The 27,099-nt window shown below is 35.8% G+C and overlaps 1 protein-coding gene and 1 long non-coding RNA gene across 6 annotated transcripts in view; both read left to right on the top strand.

The window, feature by feature from the left end:
- Positions 1–27,099, top strand: part of KCNIP4 (potassium voltage-gated channel interacting protein 4) — a 1,185,503-nt gene that overhangs the window by 964,054 nt on the left and 194,350 nt on the right. The gene's annotated exons all lie outside the window — the stretch shown is intronic.
- Positions 174–26,199, top strand: LOC130455166 (uncharacterized). The gene is made up of 2 exons (XR_008913105.1): positions 174–1,740; positions 25,346–26,199. It is a non-coding gene; the product is annotated as an uncharacterized LOC130455166 (long non-coding RNA).

Genomic DNA, 27,099 nt, shown 5'->3' with positions numbered 1-27,099 from the left:
TTGTTACAGAAAGTCTGTCCAAAGCATGAAAAGCAAAGAAAGCATAATGCATCAGATAATTATTTAAAAAGACAAGCCCAAGATTTTTTGGCCACTGCCTGCAGGGAGAAAAAGTACTCTCTACTTGTGGCCTTGCCTTCTATGTTTGCCTCTATTATTTCAATGGTCTTATATTAGAAATACCTTATTCTAAACTTTTTCTCCCTTTTGAGTTACTACCTCTTCTCATTAAAAAAGGGCAATAAACAAAGCCTACCCTGGAAAGCCAAAGTAATCATTTAGAGATTTACATCCTCCTACTGATTCTAACATGCTCCTTGGTGGCAGAATTTCCATCTCAGTTGGCATCCCACAGATGAGGAGGATCAATGCCCAGCATGGCAGACCTAACAATGTCTATTCCTTTATAGCATCTGCATGCCCATGAGTTTAGTCCGATAGTAATACAGTGTCTCTGATTGCTGATATTCATGCTGGCAAAATCAACACACCTCCAACTGATTTTGCTTGATGTCAAAGACACCTAGCAGTAACTCTCAAGTGTCTTGACAAGATGCACAGATGGCTTCTTTTCAGTTAATAATCTTTGCTAATATTAGCTTAAAGTTATTTAGAATATGTGCATCCTGAATGGCTGGATCTTATTAAACTGGTCCCATACTCATCATCAAAAAAGGAATGTTGTCATAATTACCTATCACAAGAGGCTCATGGGAGAGAATCTGCTCTTGGCAACCAGAGTCATATAGTTCCAGGCATGTGCCAGTATAAACTGGCAGTTTATGCTATTAAAAAGACAGTAAGCAGTTTTATTTTGCATTTCTCCTTTGTACTAATGGGTCTTTTCTTGAACCTTCTTATGCAATGTAGTTGAATATTGGGACCTGAAAAAGGAATATATTCACGGCCAAGAGACCATAGGTTTCTGATCCTCTATGTTTTTGTTTACTGGACAAGAAATAGAGTTGAAGTGTTTTAGAGGTTTTTGAAGCAATTAATTGTTACTGAAAATTTAAGAATTTGACTGTGCTGCTCTTTAAGTTCTCTTTGGTTTCAGGAGGCTATGAATTACAGAATGATTCTATGCAATCAAGTAAGGAAGTGACAGGTAAAAATTGCCTGTTCAATGTCAATGAGCAAAAAGTTATGGAGTCAGGTGAACCATAGAATCATAAATTGTTGTTTGTCCTTTATTTTGAAGAGAACCAATGACATCATGCAGTGATGTCTTGACTTGCATGTCTATTAGATTTAAGTGAGCCAGAATTACACAGTTATAGCATCTCTCTTCCAGTCCCTCATGTCCAGTGGTAAGACAAAAGTCAGGATGACTGGTGATAGCCCAGGATGCAGTAGATGACCTTGATTCAGCATCATCGATGTTTAACCAAGCTCTAAGTGCTCCATGATGCCTGCTTCAGCAGCCTTCCTGACCATTAGGACAAATTATTCTATTCCACCAGGGGAAGTCTTAATATGTTTGAAGTAGATATACCCTGAAGCCTAGGATCAGGTCAGATGATGATGAAGTTCAAGTTATTAAATGAGGAGGAATAAAATGAACTACAAATTCTCCTTAGCTCTGAATCCATGCTATCTCCTTTCTTATATGTTCTGTGAAGGTTACTGAAGGCAAGGACTAAACAGGGAAGACTTGAACAGGCTCATCATCCCAAAGATCAACAAAGGTTTTGGAAGCAGAGACAGTAGGAGGGGATAAGGATTCAAAAGGCAAAGCCTGTAAGTGTATAGAGATAGGCTTCAATCTCACATCCCACATTCATTTGTGTAGCCCTAGAGCATAAAGAATTATACTGAAATTCCTTCTCTAGATAATTCCCTGTTGGATCCCAGTACTAGATTCTTATAGATTAAAAAATAGACCTTGCCTTTTATAGTATCTGTTGTAGGTTTAGAATTAACAGGAACTTCAGAAATAATTGAGTCTAACCCCTATTTTGTACACAAGTAAAATGAGACCAAGAGAGTAATAGTGATCTCTCCAAAATCAGAACTCTAAGTAGTAGAGGACTTACAACCCAACTCCTGTGCTACCAAACCAAATCCTCTTTCTTCTATAACACCAAATACTTTCTTTCTTGTTAGGCTGTTTTTGGAATCTTGTAAATTTCTAGTCAAAAGACTTTTAGTCTTGGACCCATGTCCTTTTAAAGAAATATAATTTGTTCACTGTATTTCAATATAGTCTTTTCCCTTTATAATCCTATTTATTTTATGAATTTAAAAACATCATTCTAAGAAGTAACCCACAGGTTTCAACAAAAGCTAGTCTAGTTTAAAATTGATTCTGTTTCTGATGCTTCTTTCTACCTCAAATCCGTTCTAGAAAATTAGGTAACACAGCTTTCAGTATCAACTGTATTCTGGACTCCCATCTGTGGTGGTACTCCCTCATTAGTCATTTCTCCACACTCCTAGAGGAGCCTACAAGACTAGGAAATGTGTTTTTATATAAGCATTATACTTTCTCTAAAACCCATTACAACATCCTGCATGGATACTAAATGGACGGACAGCTTGGTGGTGCAGTGGATAAGAGCACCAGACCAGAAATCAAGAAGATAATTCTTTCTGGTTTCAAATCTGGCCTCAGATACTTATGAACTATGTGATCCTGGGCAAGTCACTTAATCCTGTTTGCTTCAGTTTTCTCATCTGTAAAAAGAGTTGGAGTAGGAAAAGACAAACCATTCCAGCATCTTTGCCAAAAAAATCCCAAATGAGGTCACAAAGAGTCAAATATGACTAATTTAATGAATAAATAGTAAAGGAAATAAATTTGAGTTAAATAATAAATAGATGATAGCTAAGTCCTTTCTAGCATGAACATTCTATAATCATACAGCTCTGATGTTTACTTTCTGAAATAAATGTTATTTCGGGAAACCATGGTCTCAGATATTTCCTTAATTCTGCTAAAAGTAATTTCATATATAGTAAAAATTATTCTAAACTCCCCTTAATAACAGAACTTAATGGTCTCCTCTTCATCCATTTCATTATATCATACAATGATAAAGCCCTATATTTACTCTTTCCCCTAAAGAAAGCTGACTTTTTTCCTGGATTATTAAACAGTACAAAATTGTTAGAATCTTTACCCATTGACTTTAATGGAACTCTTTCTTTTCTATGTCTTTCTTCATTAATTTTCAGCTGAAGTAATGAATGAGGGATTTAAACCTGGTTTAGGTATTTCTGGTTGATTTATGGGATGGTTTTTGTCAGTTAGATCCATGGATTATGTGAGGGGGAAATCCAGTCACTGTTTGGAAGCCCATACCCAAACATGGCAGGTCAGAAAAGCAAATCTCATCACCCTTGTGAATTTCACATAGGTTATTCCTCAGATACCTTTCATTAGGATCTATTCCTTTAAATGCTTATTGAGGAAGGTTACTAAGGAAACGAGAAGTGCAGGTAGTAGCAATTTGTGCTAAGGTTAACAAAATGTACAAATGTAATCCCTGCCTGGCTCAAGGATTTGGCTCCTCATTTTCTCAGCAGATGGGGCAGAAGCACGTTTCCCAGGCATTCTCTAAAGGGAGATTGTTTCTAGTCTTCCCTTCCCCCTTCCAATGCAAGTTATATTTTGGAAGGGAATTGAAGTAGATAACAGAATTAACCCTTAGAAATACTGGATAACTGTTTCCTGCAATGCCTACAGAACACATTAAGAATTTTCTTCTTCTAGTTAGTATTAATACCCATACTTCAATACTTTACAGACCCATGCATGACATTATCGACGGGAATTTTCTTTCCATTGATTCAGATACCTAATCCTAGCATGTCTCCTTAGAAGGTCTTTGTGAGTTGCTTTTGCTAGACAGATGCCCCTTGCCTAGACACCAAACTCCTTTTGATGAGCACATCCAAACTTATTTAGACTGGCCTTTGGACAGACATATAGTAATATCTGTTGCTAGGCCCATTCATGAAGTATTTATTTGTAGTATGGCAGAACCTTTCAGAAATTCTCTTCCACTAACATAATCTTGAAGTACCCAGTACTAATCATGACTGATGTCATGATTAGTAGTAATACTCTAGTGGAGAAATCAATGTTTTTATCCTAATTTTTTTCATTCAATTTTTCTTTGGAATTTAAAGTTAAATCACATATAATGGTAAGTAAATTGATAATTTCCTGAAATATTGAGAGGCTACATGATATGTCCAGGGTCAAACAGCCAATGTATGTCAGAAATAGAACTCAAACCTAGCTCTCAGGGCTGCTTTCTATCTATTAAGTCATACTGCCTCTCCTAGTAACAGACAAAACTTCCCTACTGAAAAAGGTAAAAAATGATGTGCTGAGCACTGGTCAAGGCAAAATAGGATACAGAAAGATGAATAAGTCATGGCCCCTTAAGGGGCTAATTTTGGGGGGGGGGGTATATAAACTTAGAAACCATGAAAGGCAATAGAAAAGTGAATAATGGCTATCCTTCAACCCATTGCCTGGATATCCTTTTAATAATGTTTTATTGGTTCTTTTTTATGCTAAAATAATTTCTAACAATTACCCTTCCTTACAGAAATTCATCCAAACTAATGAACACATCTGCCACATTTGGCAGTATAAACAACAATCTTGATTCATAGTATGACAGTTCTCTACTGAGAAAAGGAAATGTGTTTCATTATCAATACTTGGGAAAACCAAGATTGGTCACTTTATTATTGTTGTAGATAGCTCATGAAAATACATATATATGAATATAATTACATATATAGATGATAATTATTATATCCATGTATATTTTATTCATGTGTTTATATATCTATATGTTTATATGTTTGCCAACATATATGTGCAAATATTTATACACACATACGGTTTCTTCTTTTGATGGCTTTGTTGGAGAGTCACATGAAAGACTTCTCCTTTCTAAAATAGTTATATTAAAACTAGTCCTACCTACCCCATAGGATTCTTGTAAAAAAAACTGCTTTGTGGACCTTAGAATGTTATCTGAATATTAGTTATGATAATACTATGTCAGAGGTTCTATGGTCTTTCCAGTACTGGAACTTCTTTTTATTGGTGCAGATAGCAGCAATCCACATTTTTTCCTTCTATGATATTCTTACTTATATTCTCCACAGAGGTTCTATTTATATTTAGTGAGTAAACTATTTTTCCACTCAGATTATTTCTGTATTGGAGATAGAACTGACCTCTAATTCTCAAATCCATAATGTCACTATTTGAATGTTTTGTGTCTTTCACCCAACATTTTCTTGGATTATATTAGCCTGTCAATAAACATTTCCTAAGCATGTAGTATGTACCAAATTCTGTACTAACCACTGTCGATTAAAAAAAAAAAAAGTCTACCTTCAAATAGCTCACAATCTTATGGGAGAGGCAACAAGCAAACAAATATATACAAACGGGTTATATGTAGGATAAATTTAAAAAAAGGAAGGCATTAGAATTAAGGAAGATTGGGAAAGCCTTTCTGTAAAAGATAGGACTTTAGTTGAGACTTAAAAGAAATCTGGGAAGCCTAAAGTCAGAGATGAAAGAAAGGGAAGGTAGACAGCCAGAGAAAAATGCCTGGAACTGAGAGATGGTGTGTCTTGTTAATGGAACAGCCAACAGGCAGTGTCTTTGGAACAAGGAGAACATGTCAGGAAGTAAGGAGTAAGAAGCTGTAAATGTACAAGTAGGCTAGATTTTGGAAGACTTTGCTAATCAAAGCAGTTTCCCATCAATCTTGGAGGAGATAGCCCTTAGGGATTGGCAGAGGGTCATATGGTTGTACCTGCCTTTTAGGAAAATCACTTTGGTTGAAAGGAGGAGAGATTGGAATTAGAGAGACTTTAAGCAAGCAGAGCCACCAGAAGGTTAGATGAAGAAATTAAGACAGATCGTGGCTAAATGATTTACTTAAGGTTACATAGTTAATAGGTTCCTGAAATTGTAGATTATATTCAAGTCTTCTTAATTTTAGATCTGGTGTTCTATTATTCATTGTGGCATCTAGCCGACTATACCATTTTCTATTCCTTTTTTGTTACTGTTTTGATCATTGGAAATATTTTGCAACTTAACATCTTCCACCTGTCATAATTTTCCTCCGTCATAAACACACTTGACACACATACATATTCACATTTATGTTTCAAATGAAAATGTCTCATGGACTAATATAGAAACAAAAAAAGATAAACAATGCCTATTAGTTCAATTTAACAAGTATTAAGCCCTTATTTTGCATAGAGCTACATGCTATAAAAAAAAACATACTAGCTAAGTTGTGAATCCTGCCTGGTGGAGCTTCCAGTTTTATGAGGGACATAAACATCTACAACACAACCCATCATAAGAGTGCAAACAAGAGGTGCAAATAAAATGCTCTGTACAATCTAAGGGAGTAAAGGTCAAAAGCTTCTCAGAGACATTGACATTTGATTTGGCTTTAAAGGTCGGGCAGAAATTCATTGATGGAGGGAATCAGATGGAGGCACTCAGTATACTCAGTAACAGAGTTTGTCTACTGATTTCCCTGGCTTCCTTCAAGTCCCAAATAAAATCCCATTTTTATTGGAAGTCTTTCTCAACATGTCTTCATTCTAGTCCTTTCCTTTTGTTAATTATTCCTATTCATCATATGTATAGATAGATAGATGTCCTGTATATATTTTTGTGCATGTTATATCTCTCATTAGCCCCTTTTTGATGAAGGGGACTCTCTTTTGACTCTTTTTATATCCCCAGCATTTGATATGGAGACTGTCACAGGGTAGTTACTCAATAAATGTTCATTGATTAATTCATTGATAATAACTCCTGAAACTGTTCTGCATAATACCTCTCTCCTAATTTCACAAATAAAATGGGAATGATAGTATATTTATTACCTAAGTTGTTTTCCTTCCATATTCATTTTATTTAAGATACACCTCTTTTGAGCCTAGTTTGATTTTGATTTCTTATTCTAGGCAGCATGGTATAAGACAGAGATGTCAAACATGCAGTTCAAAATATTGCCAAGGGCTGCCAGAACCAAATTAAAGTGTGTGGTTTTCTAAGTCAATATATGGCTTCTGAGGACACTTCTGTATGGTTTCGTGGTCGCCATTTTTTGTGTGAGGTTGACTGGCCTTGGGATGAGAAAGAATGAGATTCAAATCATGAGACTCTGAGAAAGTACTTTAATCTTTATGGTACTTAATTTTCTCATCTGTAAAACTTGGGGCTTGGAGTCAGTGACCTCCAAGGTCCCTTCCAGATATAAATCTACATTGATATTAGCTCCTGTTTTAGCATCATGGTTCCTTCCACCAGCCCTGGATCACCTGCTTACCAACTAATACTGATCCTGACCTGTGTCTACTTTGCCAAGGGAAATTGGCTCTGAATTCTTTCCCTTCATAGCTCAAAAAGCATTTCACTTGCAGAAACAGGGAATTTTAACTTGGTCATAGAGTCAGTAATTGTGAACGAGTAATGGGGAGTAATTCAAAGGAAAGTTCCTGTTCACTTGGGAACTCATTCTTTCCTGCTAATTTTTAAGGTTTGGAGATTCAGAATTACATTGCCTTCTGCCAAGTTCCTCTATTCACTTAAACTGAAAATAATCATGAAGAATCTTTTCTTTTTATATGCTTCTCTCAATGTATGTGGATACATATTACTTAGCACAAAGGTACATTATTGCCTTATAAATAGAATTATTGATTTATGCCTCCTGTTTATAGTGTATTGACTTAACTCCTAAATATGAAATTTATATGTTATTAGGAGAAATAGTGGTACATATATAATGTGTTGTCTTTTCCATCCCCAGATGACACTATCAGTATGGTATGCCTTTTATTTTATTTTTTAGTAGGTGGTTGAGATGGAGTATTCTGTTCCACAATCTGTATTCCATCCTCATTTTCCCCTTTGCTTTCCCAGCATGATGCAGAAGGGTATATTTGAAAGAATGTTAGAACTGAAATTGGAAATCCCAAGTTCAAATACCAGTTGTTAGCAAGGCATTATGCTAGATGATGACGGTGCAAAGATGAAAAAAAAACCATGGTCCTTACCCTCAGCAAGCTTGTATTTTATAAGGCAAAGGGTGGAGTAAAAGAGGAATGCAACTGAGTCTGTAAAGACAGTAGAGACTATGTCATCCATGGATTGTTTAAAGTAATTGGACAGGGGAACAATTGGGAAAGACTAAAGAGTTAACGTTAGGTGACCAAAAGGGATGATGTATGAAAGAAAGCTTAAACTTATTCTTCTTGGACTCAGATAACAAAACTAGTGAAAGTAGTTGAAAGTTGCAGAAAAGTAGGTTTTTGTTTAGTGTAACAATTACTAATAATTAAAACCATTCAAAAGTGAAGTAGGCTGCTATGAAGGTAATGAATTGATTCCCACTGTAGGTTCAAGCATAGGCTACTTGGCTATTTGTCAGAGATGACATCGCAGAGATCTATGTTCAAATACATGCTGGTTGAATGGCCTCTAATGTCCTGTCTAACTCTGTGAGTTTCTATGCTCATATAAGTAAGAAAGCCATCTTATGATTCCTGATCAGATACAATTTCTTACTGTTGTCAGATCTATAGATTCTTAATGAAAAAATAAATGACTTCATATTAAAACTTCTCATTCTTAGTTACACAATTCAACTGTATTGAAGGAGGGAGAGGGAGAGGAATAGTAACTCTAATAATAATATTAATATTTTATCCTATAAAAATTTAATTCTTCTGTTAGAGAATCACTGTCATTGTATATTTTCCAGATGATTAAGGGAATTGAATTCTAAAGATGAATAATATGAAATGCACTCTGCCTTTTGAATACATGAATTCAAAGGAGAAGTCATAGTTTCTTCAGTAAATCACCCTCATTTTGGAAATGCTTGGGTTAGATGATGACTAAAATGCTTTGCTTTACATTTTATTCACTTCTCCTTACATCCTTTAAAGTTTAAATGTGGTCAAGATTTAAAAAGTATGTTTGCCTTCCCATATTATAATTATTTCTTGCTTGTTTAATCCAGATGTGTTACTGATAGGCATATTGCTCTCCATGAGACAAGTATCCAAACTTTTAAGGTACATTTAAATCTAGATGCTTTGGATTTAGTACATCCTGCGAGATCTATACTCCCAAAGTTATTGTTCTGTCTAGCACACTCTAGAAAAATAGTAGTCCAGGAAGTTATTGTTTTAAACTTTTCCATTCTGGTTGCAAAATACTAATTGTGTCATTCAAGTGAACAAATGGAACAAATACCATTCCTCTTTTTCTCAAGTTAGTTTTAATTATGCTGAGACTTTTTCATGTTATTCAAAACTAAAAGATTCTTTGAAGACAGAATCTATAATAGAAAAAAAGTATAGGATTCATAGAGCTCATGTGAGAAGGATTCCACTGTGGAGGCAAAATGGTTTCATGGAAAGAGCCCTGGATGTGGAATCAAAGGATGCAGGTTCAAAGCACAACTTGGCTCCTTAGTAGCTATGACTTTGAGCAAATCTGTCCTCTCTCCCTTAGGTCTAATTATTAGCAATAACTCACATTTCAATAGCATTTTAATGTTTACAATGAACTTTCTTCACAGTAAACCTGAGTTAGATACTTCAAGTGCTACTATCCCCATTTACATATGAGGAAATGGAGGCTAGGTTAAATAACTTGTCTGGATACTTAGATTCCAATTCTACATTCATATATTACAAAACCAGCATTCATACCTTGGTCTATGTACTCCAAAACCAGAATTTTGTTTATTTTTTGTTTTCTCTCCATAACATCATATTTCCTAGTTTGAAAGATGAGGATTTTACTAGGGAAAAGGTCCAAAGATTTAAAACTTTAGTGATCATCTGGTTTAATCCCTTAATATTATAGTTTAAGAAACTGAATGATAAAAAGATGCAATTATTTTCCAGGACTGAATCCTGTTAACTTTTTGCATATTAAAAGGATGGCATGAAATTTAATGTAAATCTTGAGTCAGTTTTGAATGCAGAAGGATCTCAAAAGGAACTAAAACCCCAGTCTTTTGAGAGCCTAGCAATGTGAAAACGGGACTTTGAAATTGAATGATTCAGAAGAAAATGGAAGTGGTGTGGTAGAGAGGAAAGAGATGTAAAGCACAATAAATAGATGCTAAAAGTAGAATCAGCACAAGACTCTAATGGTTAAGCCCTCCTTGGCTTTGCAGGATCGAATTGGTTTGGGGAGGTCAAATCTTTTCCCTGAGTCCAAGGGCAGAAGTCTGTGATTAAACATCTAATTGCAGAATTTGGTTCAAAGACCATAATCTCATTGGTTTCAACATCGCAAATGCTCTTTGTTGCTCAGAAAAGCAAGGTCTGTGAATCTAGGAGAATAGGAAAAACGGGGGAAAAAACCTCCTAATGGTATCATACTGGCTCTTATTTATGGTCTCTGCTGTGCAAAGTATTGATTGCATCAAGTTGGAACTCAATTGCCACTAAAATCTAGTTAGATCTCTCTTCAGTGACTCGGGGAATTTTGATTGCCGAATGGGAATGGGTAGAATGTTGTCCATTACTTAAGAACAACAGTTCTGATTAAAAGCATTGGCCTCTGCTGTCATCTGCTTTGGAAATACAGGCAGAGGAAAATATCTTCTGCAAAGGGAGCAGATGACCCTCTTTACTAGTTTGTCTTGGGATTCAAGTTCTTGAAAAGTTCACAGGTAAAAGGAGGATGTGTCTTGCAATGGAAAGAGGAATGGTTTTGGAGTTGGAGGATCCCCAAATTTCCTTCTCAAAAATTAAAGACTTCTACTTCAGTTTCTCATGAGTTCTAAAGTTCTTTCAGCCTCTATGCCTGTTATTTTCTGATGCCTTTCATCTGAAAGGAGACACACCATAATATCATTTGGCATGACTATAAGATAGGAATCCCTTTATATAGTAGTTGGTAATGAGTTCTTTGACTATGGAATAAAGCCATATGCATAATCCCCTGTTTATTCAGGAGTTGATAAAGGACTTTGATTCCTCTACATTATAATAATGGCCAAATTTATATACTTTAACATTTGTCAGGCTTCAAAGATGTTTCCCATTTGGTTCTGATAAGAACTCTGATATGATAAGTGTTATTATTTCATTCATTTAGCAGGGAAGCAAACAGAGGTTGGGAGATGAAATCATTTGAATTTGGTGCCTCTTGACTCCAAGCCCAGCAATCCATACATGTAACAGTTTCCTTTTGTGGGTATTCTTTTTCTTAATTATGGAAGAAACTAATGTAGGGGGGTGGGGCTTCTTCAATGTACATTACTCAAATTAAGCATAGATGAGGGAAATGGGACCTTGTCCAACTTCTCCAGCCTGGATTCCTTCAGAAGAGAGAGAGGGAGGGTAACACTGCTCAGCATTTACTACATCTCTAATGATGAGTTTAGGCACCTCTAGATGAGGCGATATCTCTGATTCCGAAGGCTACTTTGCTCTTTCTGATGCACTTACAATCCAAACTCATTTGGCAACTTTCTAGTCCACTTATGAGTTCTAAAATCCCTCTTACTTTGTTCTCCTCTCAAAGGTACCTTCTCTACTGAGTCACTCCTGTGAGCTACAATAAATAGTACTTTCATGTGTCCCTTTGCCCCAGGACCCCAAAAAGGAATGCAAGACAGCAGTGCCACAGCATACGTATTCATGAGTTGGTCTGGGCACTTCAAAGTTAGTGAGGATGCTGCCACCCCCTCCACCCCCCCCCCAATTCCCTGCCTAGAGATCTTATCCTGCTGTCACAAACTGGGTTGACCACAACTCTATAGTTGTTCCATGATCACACCAGTTCCAATGGATTAAATGTTCATTTCTATGTATTTGGTCATCAGATCTATTTGTCCAGCCTTATCTGCTCTCTTGATGTCCAGTCTCTCCTTTCTAATTGCCTAGTGCATGTCTGAAACTGAATATCCTATAGTCATTTTTAAAATTTCCTTCTTTCTTAGAATTAATACTAAGTATTGGTTCTAAGGCAGTAGAGTAGTGAAGGCTTTGCAGTTGGGGTTAAGTGACTTACCCAGAGTCACAGAAGTAAGGAAGTATCTGAGGCCACATTTGAACCCAGAACCTCCTAGTTCTCTATTCACTAAGCCACTTTGCCTCCCCTCCTATAAGCATCTTAAACCAGATATTTTCAAAAATGAATTTATTGTCTCCTTTCTCCTCCAACTTTCCCACTACTAGTTCAACAGTTCTATCATCCTAAGTGGCATGTCCTACTCCTTACTCACCTCTCTCACTCTCCATAGCCAATTATTTTCCAAGTTCTATTTATTTTATTCCTTTGTCATGTCCCTCCTATGTGCTAAATATTTCACAAATATTGTCTCTTTGAGTCTTACAACAACTCTAGAAGGTAGACATGATCCCACTTGAATTAAACTGAGGCAAAAAGAGGTTAAGTGACTTGCCCAGGGTCAAGACAGCAAGTCTCTTAGGCTGGATTTGTATTCATGTCTTCTTGACTCTAGGTCCAGCACTTTATCTGCTGCAACATCTCGCTACCTCTGACACTGCCAACCACTCTTGTATGAGCACTCTTAACTTGAGACATGGACTATAACAATGGCCTGCTGATGAGCCCTTTTGCCTCAAGCCCTTCCTCACTCCAGGTGATCCTCAACTTAACTCTCACTTTGATTTTCCTAAAGTTCATGTCTAACTATTCATAAATTCTTATGACTCCCTATTACTTACTTCCATGCTCAAATATAATGTTTTCTGACTTTAAAGGCTCTTCCTAACAGGGTCCATTCTTACTTTTTTAATATTCTTTCATTTCCCATTACATACTCTATAATTCATTCACCCTGACTTCTTTGCTGCTTCTTGCATAAGACATTCCATCTCCTGGAATTGGGCATTTTAATTGATTATTTCCCATGCATTGAGAAATCTCCAGAGCCCAGTAACCAAGATGGTGATAAGTCATAGGAAAAGTAATTGAAAGAATAGAAGACATTGAGCAAGAAAAAAAGAGAATGCACAGGAGTAGGGCATGGAAGATAGTTGTTTCCAAATCACTGAAAGATTCTCATGTGGAAGAGGGATCAAGCTCTTCCCCTTGGTCCTAAATGGCAGAAATTAATGGAGTGGATAGAAGCTGGAGAGGTATATGTGGGATTTATGTAAGAAAAAAAATTAACTTCCTAACAAGTAGAACTATAATTCAAACATGGGATAAACTACTCTGGGGTAGGGGTTCCCTCTCACTAGAAGTTTGCAAGGAAATTATAAATGCTGTTAAGGGAATTCTTACTCAATCAAGTATGGGTTGGACAAGATCATCCTTGATGTCACTTTCAGCTCTGACTTTCTGGGATTCTGTGAGTGCTGAGGTCTTTTTTTTTTTGCTTAAAATGCAAAAACTATCCCAGAGGAAACTACCAGAGGGAGGAGGAAAAGAGAGAGATGTTCTTTGGTTACTTTTATCCTGAAATTTGTGACTAATTATTTAACTTTGGGGAAGCTTGCTTAACTAATTGAAAAATAAAGGTTATCCTTGAAGTGAACTGAAAATGAAAGACCATAGTCAATATTTATTGAATTTTACTTGCCTGGGCCTTTTAGACTTTCAATATTATACTTAAGTATACTCTCTTAAAACTTTATGACTCATTTCTTGTAGGAAGACGTATTAGTTCTGATTTAAATGGCAGCATAAAACTCTGGCAAATAAAAAGGGCCAGGCAAGGAATGAGTTAGTCTTGCATGTGACTAAACAGACAATGGGATGAGAATGGTGATGCCCAAGAATGGACAGAAGAAAGATCTGGAAGAAAGCAGAGAGAAGAATCTCATTCCTTAAGGTGAAGGGGCAGTACTAACAAGGTTGCTTGATATTTACATATAGTCATAACTGCAATTGAACATCAAAGTGGACATTCTAATTTAGTTGCATTCAATAAGTGTTATAGACACTGGAACATGCAGGTATGCCTGTGTTTATTACTATTGGCCACAGATTTTTTTAATGTGAGTTCTTACAAAATTCTAAGATAATTCTTGAATATTTAGGACTGCTATAATAATGGAAACCCAGCATGGATTCAAGAATCAGTCATGTCAGCCTGCATTAATTTCTATTTTTGACAGGGTTACTACTCGACTTTTAATAGCCAATTAATTCCTTATTGAGACTGAGAAATAAGGTGAATAGTTCACTGCTGTTCTGGTACTCATGACTTTAAAAGACCTAGAGAAATGTCTTTAGTGAAATGAGGAGACACTCTATGGAGAATTAATGGTAGAACATGGAAATTTGCTCAAGATGAAACCAATGCAGGTGGCAAGGGAACTCACTGATAATCTTTTGAAAAAAATTTCAATACAATATAAAGACAAATAGAAATAAAAGAAGATAATTGGGGAATAAATGCAAAGGAATGGCAAAGCCCTGTAAGAATATTAGGAGTACTGATGTACAGAATAAGCTAAAGGCTGCCAAGAAAACTAAGGATAATAAAAGAGTTTTAACTTTAGTGGAGAGAAGAGGTTGGTGAAAGAAGACAAAAAAATAAAAAGCAACTCTTTATTTGCTTCCCTTTTCTCTTCTAAGAATGATATTTGACTGAAAAAAAAGAGTGAAAGTGATTAATAAAGAGTTCAGGCTATAGATCAGTATTTCAGCAGTCCCTACATGGCCAAGATGACACCAAATCACAAAGTCCAAGATAATTGCATCTTAAAGGAATACAAGAATTATCAGATGTGATTTCTAAACCTGTGTTGGTGATCCCTGAAAGACTGTGGGGAATAAATAGGTCTCACAAAAAGGAAGAACTATAAACCAATGAACTTGACTTCTATAGCTAGCAAAATTCTAAAGTTCATTCTTAAAGGGATCCTTAGTGAATATCTAGAAAAGAAAGCAATGATCTCAAAGGATAATTTATGACTGTCAAAATCAGATAATGACTAACTCCATTTCATTTCCCCCCCAAAACAATGTTACTAGACTAGGAGATTCTGAAAAGTACTTTTTTGATATTTTGATGAGCAAGGTGGAAAGGGATAGGGTAGACATTTAAATGTATTCATAACTGATTAAATAACTGGACCCAAAATAGTGATTCTGGATAAATAGTCCTAAAGAGCTAATTGATTACTATCACTGTCATGGGAGATACTTAGAGATTTCTTCTTCCTATTCTGTTTAATATTTTACCACTTACGTGAAGAAGAAAAACTTATAATAAATAAAATTGTCCAAAAGTGCAGTAGATAATTCTGACAGGTAGTAAGTTCCCTTCCACTAAGTTTCTTAAAGCTCTCTGTGGAGTCAGGGAATAAGGGAGAGAGGAATATTTTTCTAACTCCTGTCTCACTTTTTTAATAGCCTTTTCTCACAGTGTGTCTGTCAGCATCAGTTTAATTTTATCCTCATCAATTAATTTCTAATGAGTGTATGATATGAACCAGTTTTCTGCCAGATAATATGGTGGATTATAAAACATGGCAACTGACCTCAGAGAGATTATATGAGAGGAAAAAGGAGAGACACAGAGACACACAGAGAAACAGACACAAACACATACACACACACAGAAAGAGAGAGAGAGAGAGAGAGAGAGAGAGAGAGAGAGAGATCAATGAAAAGAACTTAAGAAGTGATATGAATTAAATTTTATCTAAGCCATTAAATAGGTGCTACAAGACTATGGAGGAGGAATAAATCACTGTGGACACTTGTGGACAGAAAAAGTTTCCTAGTGTTGGAGCAACTCGAACTGATCCCTGTGGAAAGAGTCTGTTTCATATTGTGCTGTCATATTTACTTTTTTATTTTAGATAGTAGAAAAAGATATAGGAAATGGTTCTCTCAGCAAGAAGGTAGAAGGGGGTAACAGAGTTGGCCCTTTCTATAGTTCTTTTGGGAATATGCTATCCTTGTCTTTATGCAATGAGTCTCAGAACCTCATCAAGAAAGTTTGTTTCTTCTGGGAGAAATTCTGCAATAAATTATCTCCTGGATGAGTCAGCAGGAAAATCTATAACAAAACATAATGGTCTAATGCCATATTCCTCATTGCTGAAATAGTAAAGAAATATTTTATGCCCAGTCATTGCTTATGTGGACCATATCTACTTTTTAACACAATAGATTTAAGCCAAAGAAAAGAAATCTATGTTTTAAAAAAATATTTCTAAGATTGTGCATTTCTTGGGAACTTAGGTTAGGGAAAACAGTAATTGAAGCTATTTTTACAACGTCCTAATTCTGTGGTTTGATCTGTGCTAGGAGGAGGAACCATGCAATGTCACTAGCTGCCTCACCCTTTTTTTAAAATTTCCTCGATGGTTCTAAGAGCCGGAACCATATCAGATGCAGGAGGTGACAGGGTGATATAAACCAAGGCATTAAAAACTGGGGAAAAAATCCCTCATCCTGGCTCTGAAATAGGCTTATGTTTTCCTTACAATTGTGTCCTCACTAAACCTCTTGCAAGCTCTTGGGTCTTGGACATACTACTTCCCTATTCTATCTGGCTTGCCTTTTCAGAATAATGCCTGTCTGAGAGCAGTATATTCTGAGGAAAGAAAAGGGAGGATAAAGAATTTTAGTCAAGCCCCACCTGATTTATCATTTGTTCATGCCCACAATGACTTTATAGGTCTTTTAGGGAGGGTATGGGGAGCTCTGGCCCTGGCACCCTCTTCCCCCTACCCCAACATAAGATTTAAACTATTTACATATTCTAAACCAGTCCTCTGAGTAATACTGTAGTATTAGGTTCAGGAGAGAGGGAGGAGGAAAGAGTGGGCTACCTAATTCACTTGGGAATCTCACAAAGGTGAACAGCTTTTTTTCCCCAGTCTTTTATGTCCAGGATTATTACCAGGGCAATCTCTTAAAATTCTTTTCATCTGGAGAATAGATCAATGACCAGGAGAATTTGGACCAGTCCTATGCAGATTACAGGTTGTACAAAGGGGAGAATGGGATTTGTTATACACAAGATGCACTGGGCTTTTCAGAAACTTGATTAAATATGTAACTAGAACTAATGGGAAAGAGGTCATTCCAGGATGACAAAATTCAGAGGGGCAACTGCCTTTCCCATTTCGTATCCTATCCTTCAGAGACATTGTGCAAAACCTTCCTTCCTGCCTCATTCACACAAGGCTAGAAATCCATTTTCCCTGCTGGGCTATTCCTCTGCATCAGCTCCCTTCCTAACCCTGTTGAATTCTTTCCATGTGCAAGACTAATCACTGTAATAGTACAATGAATAATAACAATATGGTCCAATAAAATGAGAAAAACACTGGAATGACCAGTAGGAGCTTCATTCCATCCCCAACTTTGTCATGAATAATGAGATTTGAAACTCTGCAATTTAGAATACCCATTAAAAGGGTGAAAAAATGTGTTAGACTAGGAAAGGGGGATCTTTGAAGGGGACATGACAACTATTTAGTTATTTGGATTGGTTGCCTTGGGAAGAAGCATTAAATTTGTTGTACTAGACAACAGAGAAAAGAAGTTCTCTAGGAACACTTCATAGAAGTCAGAGGGAGACAAATTTGGAATATATGGGCAACGCTTCCTTGTTCCCAAACTGAAGTTTCCTGAAAAATAAATCACTTGAATTCTTCAAGTAGAAGTTGGATCAATCAAATAAGAATTCAAACACCTGCACTACTAGGCTCTCAGGAAACAACATTAAAAAGAAATAGCCCCTGCTCTCAAGGAGTCCCCATTCTAGTGTAAAAATTGAGACTTGAACTCCAGACTCCAAACCCCAGAAGTCCTTGCTCTGGCTCCCAGAATGCCATGTAACCTCACCTGGGCCAAGAGTGAGATGGGGTATTTAACCTGGCTGTAAAGGCTACTGGGGACTTTTCCTGTTTCAGCTTGCAAGCAGAGGGCTCTTTCATGATGTAGGTGAGGTTAAAATGGGCCTTTCGGCCCACCTAGTACCAGCTTCTCTTACTTGTATATTCTCAAATTCTCAACCTTTAATAAAACTCTAAAAATTTAATACTCCTTGCAGAAAGAAACTAATTTCTACCTTGCCTCAGCTTGGCCCCCTAATTTTAACTGCTACACTAGCAATATGCAAATGCATAAGCATATATAAAATATACCAAGTAATCTGTGCCTTTCACCTTGGGGGGAAGTCAAGAAGAGCCTTATCCTATTTGTCACAGATGCTCTGAATGAGATTCACAGTTTAGGTTCAATGATTCAAGTGTCTTCTTACTTTGCAAGTTTTTAATCAGAGTTACATGGTGTTGGAACATAATTTCTCTCCCTGGTTTTCTTCATCTTTCAAATATGGAGGGATGGAGTGGACTTTAGAGAATGATCTCCTCTAAGGTTTTTAAATTTTTAATTAAAATTTTTAATATTATCTGGCATTTAATCCAAAGGATTGCCTATTATGTTGTTGATAACCTCCACTATTGTCCAGTCTGTGCCAGGGATTTAGGAAATTCCCTTGCCCAAAAGGGGTTGATCACCTCCTAATTAGAAAGGGAGCACAATCCGAATGAATCCAAGAGCATAATTCATAGTCTGGACCAAGACAAAAACCTTTTATTTGTCTACAGTTCTGAAGAGGCCAAGTCGAGGAATGATAATTAAACCAAGGAGGTTAGCACAGAGCAGACTTGCTGACAAGCCAGCAAGTAGACCTTTTGTTTATCCCTCCCCAAAACTTCTCCAGATTTACTGGTACAGTCTTCATCTGAATCCACCATATTCTCACCTGACCTGGCAGTGCCAATAAGGAAGTGGGCTCACTTATTCCCTCGAGTTTAGCAGCTACCTAAAAAGTAGTTACTTAAGGTCAGAGAGAATGTTATTTAACTTTTCACTTAGCACACTGCATTATGCATAGTAGGTGCACTGTGTTTGTTGAATGAATGAATGAATGACAATATAATTCATTTTCTTATTGTTTTATGGTTTTCCCTTTTCCCTGTCAACAATGAAGCATATACAAAGATTAAGGATCTCCTAGCTTAGATAAATAGGGCTCAGAAACCTTTCTGAAAGTTAAGTAGAACCCAGGCTCAAGTCCAAGTAGTTCTTTCTCTCTTTCTCTTTCTGTCTCACATTTCTTTCTTTCTCTTTCTCTCTTCCTTTCTTTCTCTTGAGCTCTGTTTCTCTCTCCCTTTCTCCCTCCTCTCTTTGTATCTTTTTTCTCTTCCTCCTTCCCTCCCTCCATCCTTTTTTCCTTCCTTCCTCCCTTCCTCCCTCTTACCTTCTATCTTAGAACTGATACTTAGTATTGGTTCCAAATCAGAAAACCAGTAAAGGCTAGGCAGTTGGGGTTAAATGACTCCTCCAGAGTCACAGGGAGTATCTATGATCAAATTTGAACCCAGGACCTCTAGTCTTGGCTCCCTATCCATTAAGCCTCCTACCTGCCTTTGAGTGGTCTTTGTGAAATAATCTCTAAAACTGGTATTCTTCACCAGGAATCAATGAATTTTTCAAAATATTTTCCAAATATTTCAATATGCTTTGTTTTATCTGTATTTTCTATATACTTAAATGAAGCACTTATCTTTTAGGGCTGTTGTGGGGATCAAATGAAATAATAACAAAGTGCTTTGAAAAGATTAAAGCACAACAATAACTTTATTATTATTTTAAAACATTCTGCAAGGGAGTCCACATGTTTCACTGGACTGCAAAACTTGGCACAAAAAAATATTTAGAACTCCACCCCTACAAAATTATAATATTCATCCTAATAGGGATGCCAATGAGAATTTGCACTTGTAAGGGGAAAAAAATAACTGAACTGACAAAAAAATAATTGATTGTGTTTAAGTCTTTCATCTTGAGTGGAAGCCACAATTCAATTTTCTGTTGTACTTTGTCATGGGTTTCAGCTGCTCAATTGATTTTACTCTCCCTCAACCATAGGAAGGTATATAATCACTTCCTGATTACACACTAGGCATCATCAGTGAGATTGACAAGATTTGTTCTTTAGCAGCCTTTCTTTCTTTCCCCTGTGTAAATTTTGTCACATTCACATTATGGTTGTCACCATGGTCCCCTGAATATAGCCTAGAAAGAAGTACCACCCATGTTAAATCCTCTTTGTGTGTATTAAACACAGAGCTACAAAACCAAAGGTTGCTTATCCCCAGACTGGGCTTAGTAACTAGAACTAGAAAGAGCAATACAGATCATCTGGTCCATGTCAAAGGAAGGAAAGAAGGGAAGGAGTGAAGATTTATTAAATACCCACTATGTGCCAGGCACTGAACTAAGTGCTTTACAAATATTATCTCCTTTGATCTTGGCAACAATTCTGAGAGGTAAATGCCATTATTATCTCCAGTTACAAATGAAGAAAATAGAGTGGAAAGCAGTTAAGTGCCTTGCCCAGGATCAGGCGGCTAATTAGTTATCTGAGGCCAGATTTTAACCTAAACCCAGAGTTCTGGATTCCACTGTACCAACTACCTACCTAAATCCAGAGTCAGCAAGAAGCAGAGCTAAACTTAGGACCTATTCATTGCTCTTTTGACTCTATCACACAGCCTCTCATAATGGGATATATAACCTTAGTGCAAAGTCCTTAAATACTCACAAATTGCAATAAATGTCCTTGGTTAGGATTGTTTTCATTATTAGCACATTGGGTTGTCACAAGGCTAATTTAATAAGGATATGGGGTTAGGGTAACAAGAATTGATCTAGTACTTGCTGTGTGCCAGGCACTGTGCTTGGTACTTTAACCTAACTTTCCAGTCTCAACATAACCTATTCCATTATGCCTACTGTAGGCTTTAACCAAATGGCAACCCATCATTTCCTCAGTGACTTCGGTTCCTTTCTTCTCCCTTGCTTTTGCTTAGAGCTTCCCTAAGACATACCCACATGACTATCCATCCCTGAGATACTTAATTACCTTGGGCAATGCCTGTATTGATGATGTGATAGCTAGTTCAGGGGGCCATCAGGGACTCTTAAGAAGACTCATAAGACTTGGCTTCCCTTTAAGTTCTAAAATGGTCGGGTGTGCAACAGCAGACTAACTTCAGCTGATATAAATTTTCAACAACCATCTATATTAGGGTAACAGGTCTAGACTAGATTGATGGATGTTCGCACCCCCTTCCACTTCAGGTTCCATTTCTGACCAGTAATTGGAGTTATTGGAGGACATCCAAATACCCTACTGCTTAAAGCTGCCTTGTTGCTTGGCCTGATCTCAGACATGGGTCTTAACTTTCTCTTTGAAATGTCCCGTGGAGATTTTAATGACATCTCATTGTCTAAGCTCCTTAGTAGGATAGAAATGGGGACCAAGACAATTATAGGACATAATATTAGGGAAGCATTATAAGTAACCTCGGATGAAGAAAGGAGGACATATCTGGTTAGACACTATGGTTAGATCCCAAGTCTCTAGGGACTCACTTAAGGAAAATGGATGTTTAATTAGACTGGAGGAGTAAGAGTGTTGAAAGGGGAAATGAGAAGGGTAAAATTTACAATTTTTCCAGAGGCTAGACCTACCTGGTCCTGAGAAACTGTAGAAGCCCATTACATGTGAATTCCAAACAAACAAAAAATTACTACAAAATGTTCCAAGTTATGTGTTGTTCTTTTCTTTATTTTTTTTAATATGCTGGGGAAATAATGAACCATTTCATATCTCTTTTAATAAGGTATTCAGATTTATTTCAGACATTTATGATCATCCCAATACAGAAACTAATAACAATGACATTTTAAATACAAGACTATATAAGGTCCCCCAAAATAGTTAACCTTTGAATGTGACATTTTGTAGTATGTCAAATTAATGGTAACATTTTATTGTTTGCCATCTCAAACTTAGAGGTTCATAAGTCTTAAAGACTAAGCTAATTTAAATAATCAGTGCCTGAACTGAGAGCTTTTTCTTTGAATTTTCCCCCTACTTTTTCAATCTCTCTTCAACCTGTTCTCCTCTTTGCCCTTTTCTAGTTTCTCTTGTCCTTCTATCATTCAGGATCTTTTATATTTTCTTTTTCTTTCTTTCCTTGGGAGAAAAGTTGATCTAAGTTCTTCCCTCACACAATCAAAGAGGAAAAAAAAATCCTTCAAGTACAGAAAAAACACATTTATAGCCAGTAGAGAGGGTGTGTGTATGTGGGAAATCTCAAGTTTTGTTTTCTTTTTTTTGTTAATAGCTTGCAATTACCTTGTTTATCTTCATTTAAACTTTAGTGTAGCTAAGTGAACTTTATTCTTACTAATGTAAAGCAACAAGAATACGAATATTCAAACTTTATTTTGTTTATTAATTTAATGTTTTTTTCTAATATGCACTGATAATATCAGGAATTATTTATATCCATGAAATCAAGTCAGAGTGAGGAAAAGCCACTGTTTATTTTGTTCTCCTACTTTTCCTTGCTTTGGATCAGGTCATTGGAAGCCTTCGCATTTCTCTGAATTACTCAAATATCTGATTTCCTACAACATAGCCATAGACCTTCATTTGTCTACCTGTTCCTCATCAATGGGCACCTATATTGCTTCCAATATTTGGATACCACAAGAAGTGTGTGTATGTACATATATATATAAATATATATATATATATACATAGATATATACATAGATATGATATAGATCTAGGGGGCAGAAAAGTTCTACACATGTATGACTATTCCCACCTTAAATCAGCTTTGCCAGGTTGAAGGCTGTCAGCCAAGACAAAGTTAATTTTTAAATTTTCATTTCTTATTTTGATTTGGAACATTTTTCACAATGTATTTTATTAGTCTACATGTCTTCTTTTCAGAACAAATTGTTTATGTCATTTGACCATTTATCTATTGGAAACTAGATCTCAGAATTATAGACATAAAGCTGGAAGGCAAATCAGAGGCCATCTAGACCACTCTCTTTATTTTCCAGATGAGAAAATTTGATGCCAAGGGAAATGAAGAGACTTGACCATTGTCACATATATAGAAAGCATCAAAAGCAGTTTTGCAGTCATCTGACTCTTTTCATTTTTCTATAGTGCCAATTCCTATGATTTCCCCACTCAGTTATTTTCTTTTTTACCCTCATTCTAGCTACAAAAGCTATTTAACTTTGTAATCAAATTGGTCTTTTTTATATTTTATGAGTACTTGTATTCCTTATTTGATTGAGAATTCTTCCCTTAATCCCAGGACTTAAAAGTACCTGTTGTGATTATCCTCTATTTTTGTGGCCATTTTTAAAAATTAGGTTTTGTGTCTATTGGAAAGTGATTGTGGTATTTTTTTTTGGAAGGCACTGGTCTAGAACAATTTTCTATTAAATTGCTTTAGAGTTTTCATAACAGTTCTTAATGAATAGGGGAGACTTTTTGTAAAATGCTTGCACAAACTGGTTCTATTTTTAAAATTATATTCATGATCCCTTTACTTGAGGTTTGTACTTTTTATGTTTCAAGTCTATTAATTATAATACTTTGAAAAGATTGCCATGTAAGGGTATTTGAGCTTTTTGTTGTTCAGTCGTTTCTGTCATGTTTGACTCTTTTATGACCCCATTTGCAGTTTTCTTGGCTAAGACACTAGAGTGATTTGACATTTCCTTCTCCGGGTCATTTTACAGATGATGAAACTGAGGCAAACATGGTTAAGTTAAATTTGAGCTTACAAATTTACCAATTCAAAAATTAAGTTGTGTGAATGTTTCGGCTTCAGGTTTTCTCTTATTGCCAAAGGTAATGGCAAGTGAGTTCAAACCTTGTAATAACCTGATATCACTGTGTAGTATACTTCATGAATAAATGATCCCATTTTAAAAGTACTTATTGTGTTTAAGACATAGGGTCATCCTTTGCATCCTAAGGATGACCATATTTCAAAGTAAAGGAAAATTATATTAGAATTGGTGATTGAAATGCTTTTTTATTTAGAGTTACTGGGTAACTGTAGTGTAAATCTAAAAGGATTATTTGAGGGATGAGTTTAACAATCTATCTTTAAGCCTTTATTGTTATATACAAAGTAGTACCTATTCATAACTAAGTCCTAGTATGATAGGTGGCACTTAGCTCCAGTATGATGTAAGATAAATCATTGTGGTGATATTTATTTTTTTTATTTCCAGATCTTGAGACTTTGCTTAACTAGTTTTAGGTACAACCACTATTCAAAGACATTTATTTAGTGCTCTACTCTACTTCTTTTCAATATTCTAAACCTGTTAAATATCCTTTTACTTTATGAAAACATCATTGGGGGATTTGTTTAGGACCTAATCTACATTAAGCTCTTCAGTTTGTTATAATTAAATGAACTTTTTTTCATATTTTCTTAAGACCAAGATGTAGCTCCTAAGTAGCTCTTGCACACTTCCAAAATTTACCTTTTGGTAAGGAGAAAGCATAGAAACCCTGAAATTTTATTTAAATGTAATGAAGTTAAAGTAAAACTTGTACAAAAGACAAAAAACTCCATAATTTGTGGGGTTTATTTTTTTTCCAGTTCATCCTGGTCTCATAAAAGTAAATGCATAGTAATGGAACCACTATCTGGGCAGGGGGGAAGGGACTAGGTTTTGATTTACTTATAATTTAAGAAGTCAGTTCTGTAATGCCTCATATAGAAGGAGAACCCCCAAAACATATGGTTGATTGAGGAGGGAATCTCATAAAAGAGCAGAATCCCTAGGATGTAACAGCTAATATCAACATATTAAGACCATCAAAAGCATCATCTTGCTTTTCAAATGACAACTGAGCACTCTGAAGTTTTGGAATTTGTTTTCTTTTAAATAAAACATTAAACAAATGCAGAAAAGCAGAAATAATAAATGCAACATTTTCAGATCATAATTCAATAAAAATATTAGGCACTCTTTTTAACTTTTAAAGATATTTATTTTCTTCTCATGTTAAAATTGGATATTCCAATTATATTATAGGAGGTACTTTTTTGACAGGCTACTTTTAATGGTTACTTTTAATGGTTAATGTGTAACTTTTAGGAAATGTGAAGTAATTCATTTTGAAGACATTAAGGTTCAATATTGTGAATAATTTAAAAGATTACAAAGAAAGGAATATTGTAATGAAGTATGTGGTTTGGATTTATTAATATGCATAAATGATCATGGTCTACTAATTAAATCATGTATGGATTGGCAAGTATATACTTTAGATGTGGTTGTATCAGTGCTCCTGAGTGAGTATGGTGGCTATTTCCAATGAGGTAGTATTCTAACTTTTACTGAATTAAAATTCTCCCACACATAAAGCTATAAATGTGTCTCTGCACTCTGGTTGGCTGATTCAGCAAGAACTAATTTGTTCCTTTTCTTTTTTTTATTGGGTTGAAGCTGTGTGGAAAAGAAGAACAGACAGTGAGAAAATGAACTCTCTCCTTCAACAAGACACATCTCACCTGTTCTGGCTTAGGTCATGTGCTAAAATTTTTAGAAGCTCCCAGAAATGCCAAAGACAAGCATTCAAGGAATAACTGTTGTGTTTGCTTGTCATATAAGTCTGACTTTAATAACTCTAGTGGTTTTTATGAGAAACCATTTTTTCAGGGGCCAAGAACAAAGGCTGGTCCTAGGTGAAATGATGCAGGTATTGGAATTGCCTTTGGCAGAACTTCCCTTCTGAATACCAGCTTTCACTTTCCTTTTCTCCCTATCATGTTGTCACATCCATTTGTGACAACACTCAATAGTGCTCTCCTCTCTGGTCCTTCCTAATCATCAATCAGCTCCCTGTGAAAACTTATCTTTTAACTCACTTTTTATAAGTTTGAATATGTCCTAAAGCTAGCTACCCTGATCAACTAAATTTTGTAAGGTATTATAGGGAAATGATGTATAAATAGGTAGCAGTCTGCCATCTCTATAGTACAAGCTCCTTATGCATATTAATACCATGTTAATTTTAGTAAAACTTCAGCATCTTTCATATTCTTCTACTCGAGATCAAAATGTATATTTCTACCTTTCCTCATGTGAAAGAGGAAGAAACATGCTTTGTTCACATTGTAAACTCTTACTCTTCTGTCTCCAATGTTATTTCCCCCAGAATCTTGTGCCATCAATTATCCATTTTCTCTTGTAGTTTCACTCTGTCATTCTCGAGTATTATCCTTCTTTCTACAAACATGTTCTGTTGCCCTGTCCTAAAAAAATAAAATAAAAAGAAACCTTTTAAATTTACCACATAACTACTTCTTGCTGTTATTGTATCTTTTTGTCTGTTTACAAGAAAGTTTTCTCAACATTACACTTGAGTAACCTTCTAACTTCTGCTTCCACCACTCTATTCAAACTGTTGTCACCAGTGACCTCCTAATCAGTAAATCCATCCACTTTTTCTCAGGCTCTATGCTTTTTAACCAATCTAATCCATTTGACAATTTGAAACTCTCAAACTCTACCTGCTTAATGAGATTCTCTTCCCTTTTCATCCATGATGCATCAATCTCATAGTTCTCCTCTCTCTCTGATCATACCTTCTGTGTTTCCTTTGTTTATTCTTGTCCCTCCTCTCATTTCTAAAAAGTTGGAAATCTCCAAAGTACTATTCTTTCTTTTTTAATATTTTACTTGTTTGTTACATTAAAGTTCCCAGATAATTTCCTCCCATCTCCTCTCCCTTCCCTACACCATACAGGGCAACATTTGACAAACAAGTTATATGTACATATAAAACTATGTCTTGCTAATTTCTATTTTATCAGTTCTTTCTTTGGTGGTGGACAGACACTACTACTGTTGCTGTATATAATGTTCTCTTGGTTGTACTAATTTCATTCACCTTAATTTCAAGTAAGTCTCCTCATTTTTTTTAATTAACCTGCTCATCATTTCTTATGATATGATAGTATTCTATCCCAATCATTCACTGCAACTTATTTAATCATTCCCAATTAATGGGCATTTTAAATTAAATTAAAACTTAAAAAAAAATTAAAAAATTAAAACTTCTCTGTTGATAATCTTGTCATGACTTTAACTATCATCTGTATAAAACAAAACACCATTCCTGGGCTTAAAAGGTTTTCCTAGAGGCAGGTCATGTATGTCAGGAAGGGGAAAGGGGACATTGGAGGCATAACTAAATG

The sequence above is a fragment of the Monodelphis domestica genome, chromosome 6 (genome assembly GCF_027887165.1).
Source record: "Monodelphis domestica isolate mMonDom1 chromosome 6, mMonDom1.pri, whole genome shotgun sequence".
NCBI lineage: Eukaryota > Metazoa > Chordata > Mammalia > Didelphimorphia > Didelphidae > Monodelphis > Monodelphis domestica.
This window is presented reverse-complemented; position numbering and strand designations above follow the sequence as displayed.